Source organism: Vipera berus (assembly GCF_964194415.1).
Source record: "Vipera berus genome assembly, chromosome: Z".
Taxonomy (NCBI): domain Eukaryota; kingdom Metazoa; phylum Chordata; class Lepidosauria; order Squamata; family Viperidae; genus Vipera; species Vipera berus.
The window spans coordinates 113,751,402-113,763,339 of NC_138205.1; the positions used below are offsets into that span (position 1 = coordinate 113,751,402).

Consider the following 11,938-nt stretch of genomic DNA (forward strand, 5'->3'; position numbering starts at 1 on the left):
TCTGCCAAATTTATTACACAAACAAACAAAACATGAAACAAGATACCGGAGCTTTGATCCTCTATCGGAGCGGTTGCTTTCAGCAAACCAGCCCTCCCCCAAACACTCCCTTTATTAGAGTTCAGGGCGTGGCCTCTCTTTGCCTCCTTCCGAGAAGTCCCACAGCATTTCTCTGCTTGCTCCTACTTGACTGCCTCCTGCGTCGGGCGTCCTTGAACAGGGCCAGCTGTGGGTCATCTTCATCCACACTGTCGGGCTCACACAGCTGGGTCTCCACCAAGTAAGAGGGGCCTGGCTGGGGGCTCTGCGGAGCCTCCAAGCCATCATCAGCAAGTTCTTCTTCAACACCCCCCTCCTCCCCCTCGTCTGAGTCATCCGACCCAACTGCCGAACCCACAGGCTGACCCTGAATCACAACAATGCCCCCCTGGGCAACGGCGGCATCTGTGAAGATCAGGAAAGGCGCCACGGATCAGATGGATCAGCTAGGCGGCGGAAGAGGCAGCCGCTGCAACCACCCTGAGCAGGACCGGAGTTTCTGCTCTGCCTCGACCTCCTGGCCTGCTCCTGAATAGCGGCGGCGTCTCCATGGGATCAAGGAGACACCGCAGACCGGCTATGCGGGCCCGATCGACCACCTCCGAGGGTCCTTTGACAGCGGCGCTAGCAGCAACGGCCTGGCGTCTCCAACCCATCCCCAGAACCGCTGCAGCCGTCTTGAGTGAGGGCCAGCGCCTCGTCCTTCCTCGACCACCTTGACCTAGCCCTAGGCGGCGGCACTTCCGATCCACATCAGGGAGACGCCGCGGACCAGCGGATCCGGGGAGCAGCTATGCAGCGGAGCAGCAGCGAAAGCGTCAGCAGCGTAAGCTTCTCCAGACCCCGGTCGACCACCTTTACCAAGAACCCTCGACGGCAGCACTACTAGACACGGCGTGGTGTATCCGGCCCGCACCCTGGGTGCCGACGGTGTCTCCGTGCCGATCTACAACCAAAAGACGCCACGATGCAGCTGACCAGTGGGGATAGCGGCGACTAGACCACCGAGGCCATCATCATCTTGCCTCCACCAGCTCTCAACCCCCCTGCCCTCCCTCGCCCCACAGGACATGATAGGCCTGGGTGCAAGCCACGGTGGCAGAGTGGCTTGACCTTACACCTGCAGCCCCATAGAGGTGAGAGCTCTATGGGGTATGCTTCACCCAGAGTGGGTCCTGGACCACCCCCGGAAGCAGAGTCACAACCCATCGTGAGAGGATGGGGAGTGGCCTGCTTCTGGGGTTCACCCAGCCAAGTGGCAGTGGATGGATGACGGTCCAGATACCCACCTACCCAACTCGACCCTCCTTCCAATTCTCCACCCAGGGGACCGCCTTCCCAAAAAAAAACCCTGTGACTCTGCTTCTCCAATATTCGAGCACAGACCTACTCGCCCTCAGGAGTTCCCCCCTCTCCTGGGTGCGTCCCGCCTACAATACATCGAATCTCGATGACGGGCCCGACCATTGGGCCTCTGAGAGATGGCCAGGCAGGATCAGGGGCCTCCAACACAAGTCCAACAAGAGGCCCCTGGTTAAGTTCCTAGTTAAGTTCTTTGTCGGGTTAGGGAGGGGGGCGGAAAAAGACTATGGTTGTTCGGGAAAGGCGGGCCTTCCAGCTACCATAGCGCAGGCCAGGCCTACGACCATTCGCGAAGGTGGAAAACGAGGACCAGTCGCCGACAAAGCCCAGTGGCGAGCTGACGAACAGCCAATTCCCAGGATGGTGGGGAACGGCAGAAGGTGCACAAGCAGAGGGCCGTATCGTCACCGGGAGAGTCATCTCCGCTCTGTACAAGCGGTGAGACGCTCCGACCCTCTGTACTTCCCCCGAGGACCCGGGAGCGAAGGTGTGCAGTCTCCTATGCTCAGGCTGGTCTACCTAAATGCCAGGTCCGTAGCTAACAAGGCTCACCTCGTTCGTGACCTAGTGGAGAGCGCGCACGCGGACCTGGCTTGCATCACGGAAACCTGGCTGGGCCCAGAGGGTGGTGTCCCTCTGGTTGACCTCTGTCCGCCAGGTTTCCAGGTGCTGCACCAGCCTCGGGCCCATGGGAGGGGCGGGGGAGTGGCAGTTATCATCAGGGAGTCCCTTAGCCCGCGAGAGACCACCGTCCCTCAGATAGTCGGGTGTGAGTCTCTCCTTCTGAGATACGGCCCGGGGGCGCAGTTGGGCCTGCTGCTGACGTACCTACCACCTAATCGTGCAGCGGCAGCCCTGCCCAAGCTACTCGATGTCCTCTCAAGGTTGGTGGTTGAATTCCCAAAACTTTAACCTACCGTCCCTGGGAGGATCGTCCGAACTAGCTCGGGAGTTCATGGCTTCCATGGCGGCCATGGACCTGTCGCAAATAATTTCTGGACCGACTCATGAGGGAGGCCACACCCCCGACTTGGTGCTCTTGTCTGGACGGTGGCGTGATGATATCGGTGGGGGTGCCACGACTGTTACGCCCCTGTCATGGACCGATCACCACCTCCTGCGGCTAGACTTCCCCTTTGCCACCCTCCGCCGTGGGTGCACGGTGCCGACCAGATGGTAAAGCCCTAGGCGCCTAATGGACCCTGATAGGTTCCAGGCAGCGCTTGGGGACCCACATGCACTCCCTGCTCACAGCTCGGCGGATGCCTTAGTGGAAGCCTGGGAAAAGGCAGCCACGGAGGCTCTGGACCGAGTTGTACCCCTGCGGCCTCTGACCCGGCGCAGATCCCAGCGAGCCCCATGGTTCACCGCGGAGCTCCGGGAGATGAAGCGTCGGAGACGGGGCCTAGAGAGCCGTTGGAGATCCAGTCGATCCGAATCCGACCGATTGCGACTAAGAATCCTCACCAGGTCTTATCTCGCAGCAATAAGGGTGGCAAAATCCAACTACTTTTCCACCCTCATCGCGTCCGCAGATAATCGCCCGGCTGCCTTGTTCAGAGTGGCTCGCTCCCTACTGAACCAAGAGGTGAGGGAGGAACCCTTGCAGGGTCGAGCCGAGGAATTCGGTCAATATCTGTTGGATAAAATTGCTCGGATTCGAACCGGCCTGGACTCCAACTGGGCAGAGTTGGAAGAACAGGACATGGACAGTCTTGTCGACGTTATCTGGGAGGAATTTGATCCTGTGACTCCTAAGGAAGTGGACAGGATTATGAGGAGGTTGAGCTCCTCCACATGCTTACTGGACCCGTGCCCTTCCTGGCTGGCTTATGCGGCTCGAGAGGGGACACGAGGCTGGTTTCTGGCGGTCATCTCTGCTTCTCTGAGTGAGGGTCACTTCCCCACCGCCTTGAAGGAGGCGGTGGTGAGACCTCTCCTCAAGAAGCCCACCTTGGACCCATCCTCATTGAATAACTTTCGTCCAGTCTCCAATCTTCGCTTCCTTGCGAAGGTTGTTGAGAGCGTGGTGGCGCACCAACTTCCTCAGATCCTGGATGAAGCGGTTTATCTAGACCCGTGCCAATCGGGCTTCAGGCCGGGCTACAGCACGGAGACGGCATTGGTCGCTCTGATGAATGATCTCTGGAGAGCCCGGGACAGGGGCCATTCCTCTGTCCTAGTCTTATTAGACCTTTCGGCGGCTTTCGATACCATCGACCATGGTATCTTGCTGCGGCACCTCAGGGGACTGGGAGTGGGAGGCACGGTTCTGCGTTGGTTCTCCTCCTTTCTCCAGGGTCGCTCGCAGTCGGTGCTGGCAGGGGGACAGAGGTCGACCCCGAGGCCTCTCGTTTGCGGAGTCCCTCAGGGGTCGGTCCTCTCGCCTCTCCTGTTCAACATCTACATGAAACCGCTGGGTGAGATCATTCGTAGCTTTGGAGTAGGGTACCATCAGTATGCTGATGACACCCAGCTTTTCATCTCGACTCCAAACAGCATCAGTGTTGCCCTCGACGTGATGTCCCGCTGCCTGAAAGCGGTCCGGGAATGGATGGGGAGGAACAGGCTTCAACTCAACCCGGACAAGACTGAATGGCTGTACGTACCGGCAAGCCAGGATACTCAGATCATTCCACCCCTTAACATCGGGGATGAGTTACTACCCCCTGTTGATAGGGCCCGCAACCTGGGTGTCCTCCTAGACTCGCAGCTATCCCTGGAAGATCACATAGGAGCTGTGACCAAGGGGGCCTTCTCCCGGGTTCGACTGGTGCGCCAACTACAACCTTATCTGGACCTGGATGCCTTACGTACAGTCACCCATGCCCTTGTGACCTCTCGCCTAGACTACTGTAACGCTCTCTACATGGGGCTGCCCTTGAGATCCACTCGGAAGCTTCAACTGGTGCAAAGTGCAGCGGCACGGACACTTTTGGGGGCCTCCCGATACTCCCATATCACACCTCTCCTCCGTGAGCTGCACTGGCTTCCGGTTGCCTTCCGAGTGAAATTCAAGGTGCTAACAATGACATACAAAGCCCTACATGGCATGGGTCCGGACTACCTACGGGAGCACCTTCTGCCAATGTCAACACCCCACCGTCCTGTGCGCTCCCACAGAGAGGGCCTCCTCAGGGTGCCACCGCTCAAGGAATGTCGGCTGGTGGCCCCCAGGGGGAGGGCATTCTCAGTGGGTGCGCCAGCCCTCTGGAACTGCTTGCCAACCGAAATCCGGATGGCCCTCGACCTCCGCACCTTCCGGCGCGACTTAAAAACTTACCTGTTCCAGCAGTCCGGCCTGGCCTGATAGCTCTAATTGGGGTCCCAGTTTGTTTTTACTATTGTTTTTCACTATTGTTCAATCTGTATACCTACCTTACTCTGTACACCGCCCCGAGTCCCTCGGGACAAGGGCGGTTTATAAAAACAAACAAACAAACAAACAAACAAACAAACAAACAAACGAATAAATAAAAAGCATCTTTGGGATATGGTGCAATTTGGTTTTTTTTTCTTTGTTGATTTTGCATCGAAGGTATTGTTACAATTGCAGCTGTGCTGTACATTAGTTGGTTTACTGCAGCGAGTTGGTACTTGTACTTGATATTGCAATACTTGCATCTTTTAATGCTTGTGCTGTTTCTTTGGAACAAGCTTCAATGCATGCAGCTTTATTCTGAATTTTTTTGTCCTGTTCTAGATGCACAGATAACAGATCATTGTTTTCAATCACCATGTATTTGCGACAGCTAAACACCTTTTCTTCTAGTAGTTCTGCAGTCCTGTAGTCCATTTTTCATCAGATATACAGGAACTCCAACATCTAGTGCAGACCTTGTTAAACCGGGGAACAATCGAGTCGATATGGCTTTCTGAAATTTATGTCTCACCATATTTTTTATTGGAGAGACACTCTTTGTCTGACTCTTGTGATGACACCTGTATGGTATGGTTGAACCTCTGGCACAGCTCTCATCTTCCTCAGAACACACAAGTTCCATTATTATTATTTTTAGTAGTAGTAGTAGTAAAAAAAACTAAAAAAAGCATAGCTACTGACTGGAAACTCTTGAGCTGTCTGCAAAGCTGGGAAAGTTATACACTAAAGCCAACTCTAAGGTTGAAAACTAGTTTGTGGAGGATGTATTTTAAATCTAGAACCAAATGGTACAGCAAAAGTACCACAGGTAGTCCCTCAACTTAACACAATTGAGCCCAAAATTTACATTGCTAAGTGAGACATTACTTAAGTGAATTTTGCCCTATTTTACGACTCTTCTTATAATAATAATAATAATAATAATAATAATAATAATAATAATAATAATAATAATAATAATAATAATAATAATTTGGAAGGGACCTTGGAGGTCATCTAGTCCAACCCCCTGCTCAGGCAGGAAACCCTATACCATTTCAGGCAAATGGCTGTCCAGTCTCTTCTTAAAAACCTCCAGTGTTGGAGCATTTACCACCTCTGGAGGCAGGTTGTTCCACTGGTTAATTGTTCTAACTGTCAGGAAGTTTCTCCTTAGTTCTAGGTTGCTTCTCTCCTTGACTAGTTTCCATCCATTGCTTCTTGTCCTGCTCTCAGGTGCTTTGGAGAATAGCTTGACTCCCTCTTCTTTGTGGCAGCCCCCGAGATATTGGAACACTGCTATCATGTCACCCCTCACTCTTCTCTTCGTTAAACTACACATACGCAATTCCAGCAACCGTTCCCTATGTTTTAGCCTCCAGTCCCCCAATCATCTTTGTTGCTCTTCTCTGTACCCTTTCTAGAGTATCAACATCTTTTTTACATCGTGGTGACCAAAACTGGATGCAGTATTCCAGTTGTGGCCTTACCAAAGCATTGTAAAGTGGTATTAGTACTTCACTTGACCTTGATTCTATCCCTCTGTTAATGCAGCCTAGCACTGTGTTGGCTTTTTTGGCATCTGCAGCACACTGCTGGCTCATATTGAAGTGATTGTCTACTAGGACTCCGAGATCCCTCTCACAGTTACTATTATTGAGCAAGGTACCACCTATACTATACCTTGCTCAAGTGAATCATTCAGTTGTTAATAACAGTTAAGTGAATCTAGCTTCACCCTTGACTTTGCTTGTGAGATCAAAAATGATCACATGACCAAAGGACACTGCAGCTGTCATATGAACCATTTCCCAAGCATCTGACTTTTGATCACATGACCATAGGAATGCTGCAAGTTATGTGAAAAACGGTCATAAATCACTTTTTTCAATACTCACTGTATCTTTGAATGGTCATTAAGTGAATGCTTGTAATATGTATAAGGACAATGGTTTCACTGCACTGCTGAAAACCTCCCCTCTCAAGAAAGCAGTATTAGTTCACCCTATGTTAACTAATCCCTTCTGGTGCTATGACATTTTCATTTTTTAGCACTTTATGGTACAAAAATAGGTTAAAAAATAGATTCCATAGCCTTTGTTTTGCAATTCTTTTGATTCTAGATTAATTACTGTAGTTAACACCTGCTCCATCAAGTTGAATTTTGAAAGTAGCTGTAATTATATTTTTCCTGCCTCCATAAATCCTCTTATACAGGATATTTTCTGTAAATGTTAAAACAGTGAGCAACAGCTTAAAACTGTTTCATCCATTTTACAACTCCAGCAAAAAAAATTCTGTTGTGAATTTAATCCACCTACTTCTGCTGGGTTCAGACAGGAATATTGTTGTTGTTAGCTGCGAAGTCGTGTCCGACCCATCGCGACCCTATGGACAATGTTCCTCCAGGCCTTCCTGTCCTCTACCATCTTCTGGAGTCCATTTAAGCTCACGCCTACTGCTTCAGTGACTCCATCCAGCCACCTCATTCTCTGTCGTCCCCTTCTTCTATTGCCCTCGATCTTTCCCAGCATTAGGCTCTTCTCCAGTGAGTCCTTCCTTCTCATTAGGTGGCCAAAGTATTTGAGTTTTAGCTTCAGGATCTCGCCTTCTAAAGAGCAGTCAGGGTTGATCTCCTCTAGGACTGACCGGTTTGATCGCCTTGCAGTCCAAGGGACTCGCAGGAGTCTTCTCCAGCACCAGAGTTCAAAGGCCTCAATTCTTTGGCGCTCAGCCTTTCTTATGGTCCAACTTTCACTGCCATACATTGCAACTGGGAAGACCATAGCCTTGACTATACGCACTTTTGTTGACAGGGTGATGTCTCTGCTTTTTAGTGTGCTGTCTAGATTTGCCATGGCTTTCCTCCCCAGGAGCAAGCGTCTTTTAATTTCTTGGCTACAGTCCCCATCTGCAGTGATCTTGGAGCCCAGGAAAATAAAATCTGTCACTACCTCCATTTCTTCCCCATCTATTTGCCAGGAATTGAGAGGGCCAGATGCCATGATCTTGGTTTTCTTAATGTTAAGTTTCAACCCAAGTTTTGCACTCTCCTTCTTCACCCGCAACAAGAGGCTCTTTAGTTCTTCTTCACTTTCTGCCATTAGAGTGGTATCATCTGCGTATCTTAGGAATATTAACTTGAGCCAAATGATTTCATTTTATTTAATCTAGCATCTCTGAAACAAGAGAGGCCTAATGGCATTTCTAATAAACCTGATAGGCCTCTGATTTAATCATAAACTGACTAGAGATTCTTTGGGTCTATCTGCTGAGTATTCTAATATAGTATAAGACAGCTCTTTTTCTCACTGGTATTCTAAGTGACTATTTTCCCAAATTGCTACACCTCCAGATGAGTTTGAGTACAATACAAGCCCCAGAATTTTAAGCCAGAACCCCAGTAGCTGACCATGTGGGAAATGAAAGCCCCGCCATGGAAATGAGGAATACTATTTTGGAGGCGACAGCTTTCCAAGCTAATTTATTAGCCTGCACAATTTTGGCACAAATTTTGGAAAATAACCTCTCTTTAGATCAGCGGGACATACTTCTGATATATATACTACCAATAGGAAGATTTAACGTTCCTTAAAAAGTGATTAGATTTGTGAGGTAAATAAAAAAGCAACAATCCAGGTATGAGAGATGAAATCCTCTTCTTTGGGTGGGTTTAAACGGAATTTAGAAGCCATCCCTGAGACTTTTCAAACGGGTGAACTCGATTCTCGGCCTGTCTAGCTGAAGAACAAGACAAAGAACAGCACAAAATGCCTGCCGAACAGCCCTGCACAACCGTTTCCCCCCTCCCCTAGCGGGCGACGAACCGCCACCTGGGGATGAGGTACGTCGCGGAGGCAGCACAGACCAGCCTGAACCTTAAAGTTACCAATCCGCGCTTTTGAAGTCCAGCTGACGGAGGTGCCAAAAAAAAAACCGTTAGGTTTCCAAATTAGTATTCCGTGCGTACCTGCGTGCGACCAGTCAGGAGGAGCTAATAGGGCTGACGTAGATTTAAAGGCGCCGAAAGAAAAGAAAAAGAGACGATCCCTCCCAACCTTCTGCCCCACTGCGTCACTCCTGGAGGACGTCACAGGCGGTCACGCGGTTCTAAGCCAAACCGTCCTGCGCGAGAAACTGGCTGATGTCACGTTCGTAACTTAGGGGCGGGGTTGACTCGTTGTCCTTTCTCTCGTATCGCGCTTTCTGGGAAGGCTGGCTTGTTGCGGCCCATGAAGGTGGGGCTGGAGTAGGTGGTCGGATGAGGTCGTAATTATTTTAGCCCCTCCCCTTCTCGTATCAACTTCCCCCAGATCCAACCCGGCATGTTGAACACTTGAATTCCCATGATGCTGTGCTGGCCAGGAATTATGGTTGCTTGAACTGTCTGTCACATAATTTTAAAAGAGAAGGGAAAGTCCCGGGGATCCGAAGCTAAGAGCTAAGCAGCTAAATCTCACCAGCAATTTTACCTGGCTTCACTTAGAACTCAGGCAAAGGGATCTACCCACAGGTAAGTACGGATAAAATTGCATGCTAGGATGGCTGTACTGGAAAAGGTTTGAACAAGGGGATTGAAAGCTTTAAAAAAATAAAAATGTTTTAAGTAACCATTGGTCTCGATTTCTTTTGCTTTTTCTTTAATCGTTTGCCTACTAACAACCTAACGCTGTTGTAGACTAAAGAAGGGTGGGATGTTTGCTTGGTTCCAAGAAACGCATTTTACAGTTGCTATTCTTGGGTACTTTTCGTTTTTATCTTATCTTTATGTCTATCCTTATTTTCATAATTTTCAGGAACTATGAAATTCAGAAGCCACATCACATGGAAGAGTGATTCCTAGGTTGGAAGAGCAAGGAAAAGAGATGGTCTTCATTATTCCCTTCCAGGGATAATGGCCAGTTTCTTAAAGGCATCTGGCTGCTTTTGGTCTTGTCCCAATTCAGCAAAAGTCATTTTATATCTTGCTGACTGTACAATACTGATAAAAGATATTCTCCACATGCTCAAAGACAGAGTAGGCAAAGAATCATGAATCTGATAGCATCTTTTTTGACTATTGAATTTTATTAAAGCTCTCATAAACTTATATCTTTCAATCAAATGAATCAGTTACATAGAAAAAGTGCTACCAGATTTTTGTGGAATATGTTCAAAGGATTTGCGTGTTTTGTGTCCCTCTATTCAAATGTAGGTAATGATGCCTTGCACAAATGTAAATTGTAGCTTCAGTTTATATTGTATTCTCTGTAAATACTGCTAAGCTTGTAAGCCGCCCTGAGTCTTCGGAGAAGGGCGGGATATAAATGGAATTAAAATAAAATAAAAAAATAAATGTTACACAAAATCACATCTTTGGATGTATTTAGTCTGGAATAGTGTCTGTAAGTTAAAGGTGCCTAGTCCTGAGAACAGAATAGGTTAAAACTGCTCTATAGTCCTAAGTGATGTATATGAACTTTCCAAATAAACTGGTATAGAATCAACCTCAACAAAGAAGCAACTCTTTTGCTAGAAGAATCCATGTGGAATTTTTGTGGGCATCTGTTATTTCTACTAGTAAATAGCAGGCCCTGGATTTTTCGCAAAAGAATATTTCCAAATGTTGCAGATGGAGAAGTCAAAAATGGCCTTGTCAATTTGAAGAATAGTTTAAAAAGTCAAAAGCAATGTAACATAATAAGTGTATTATTCCCTAAGAATTAACATTTCTGTATGCTCTGTTCTTTTATCTTATGACTTCAACGAGTCTTTATTTGGAGGGAATAAGTAGTCAGCAGCCTTTTGACTAAGAAGGTCATTTTTAGAGTCTCAGAAGCTGTCTGGTCTAGGATTGAATAATAAGGGAACATACAAATAGTTTGAGAATTCTTTGTTAGACCATTATTTTGAGTGAAAAATATTCCCAAATTTAAATCTAAAAAGATTGCATTCGAACTTTAGTACTAAAAATAAAGCTTGGGGAATAAGAACAAAATTGTCCTTTGAAAGTAGATTCTTAGCACTTGGCATGAAAAAAAATTAAAAACATTTTACTCCTATTGCAACAGCATCTGACATCTATTTCTGTGGAGTTGAATGGAACTGACTTCTGAATGTGTGCATGTTTCATGTATTAAAACTGCAGATAGCCCTCTTTAATATTACATTCCTTTTTGGTTACACATTTCAGAGAAAACAAGGATGTCTATCATTGGACAGGAGAAACTGAACCACTCCAATTTTCCATACTTTTCTATCAAATGTAAATTGTTATGGCTCCTTAGAGAATAAAATCAGTATACAACTATGTAATTCCACGATGATTACCCCAATTTTTAGGAAATGACTTTTTAGAAAAGTCTCTAGTACTCTGTTCTGGGATATCTCCTCTTCACAAATCACATACAGTATTTTTCCTGCTTTTAGAAATTATATGTATAATATTTCGTGTCAGATTTATCACATAATATGCATATTGCATATAGTATGGAAAGATGAAGAGGAAATGGACTTAGAAATAGATCTAGAACTACTTTGAATTATCTAGCAATTAGTTGTAATAGTAATTTTAATATTATTCTTCAAATTAATTACTTTAAACTGCAGGTAATGCCCAGATCCCACATTATACAAAGTTATTTCCCCCACATATAGACAGTTTGGGACTATTAGTTTGTCCAGGGACTCTGGTTCCATTTAAATATGTTTAGGATCAGGTTGTAGTATGTAGTTATTGATATTTTTAATAATCAAATCCCAGTATTGTAGGATGACGTGGTTACTCTACTTCAATGAAAAAATGAAATGGCATAGAGTTATGTGTGACATACGATGAAACCACCAATAAATCTTTTTGCAAAAATAATTTTTCTGTCTTTCACTCATACATTTAAATTTAATGAAAGCTTTTATTTGATCCAACATTATTTTTGATGTCTTTTTTCCAAAAGTCAAAGATGAAAAATTCTATATTCAAAGGTACATTTGCTTTAGGAATAAATTCATATTTACCCTCCGACGATGGTACTTGCATTTGATTACATCTGCATAAGCACTGATACCTTGTTTTACCCTTATTTATTTTCCTTGTTTATTCAATTATGTCTTGTCAATGCTGTTTCAAGTTGGAGAGCAAAAAAGTGGTGCTATCCTTCAATATTTGGAGATGTCTGGTTGAAATCTGTCAGAAAAAGC

The 11,938-nt window shown here is 46.7% G+C and overlaps 1 long non-coding RNA gene across 1 annotated transcript; it reads left to right on the plus strand.

Annotated features, from left to right (window-relative positions):
* The first annotated feature begins 8,918 nt into the window (after nt 1-8,918).
* LOC308677464 lies at nt 8,919-11,587 on the plus strand. Its single transcript, XR_014028495.1, has 3 exons — nt 8,919-9,275; nt 9,559-9,903; nt 10,054-11,587. It is a non-coding gene; the product is annotated as an uncharacterized lncRNA (long non-coding RNA).
* Nucleotides 11,588-11,938: the final 351 nt, after the last annotated feature.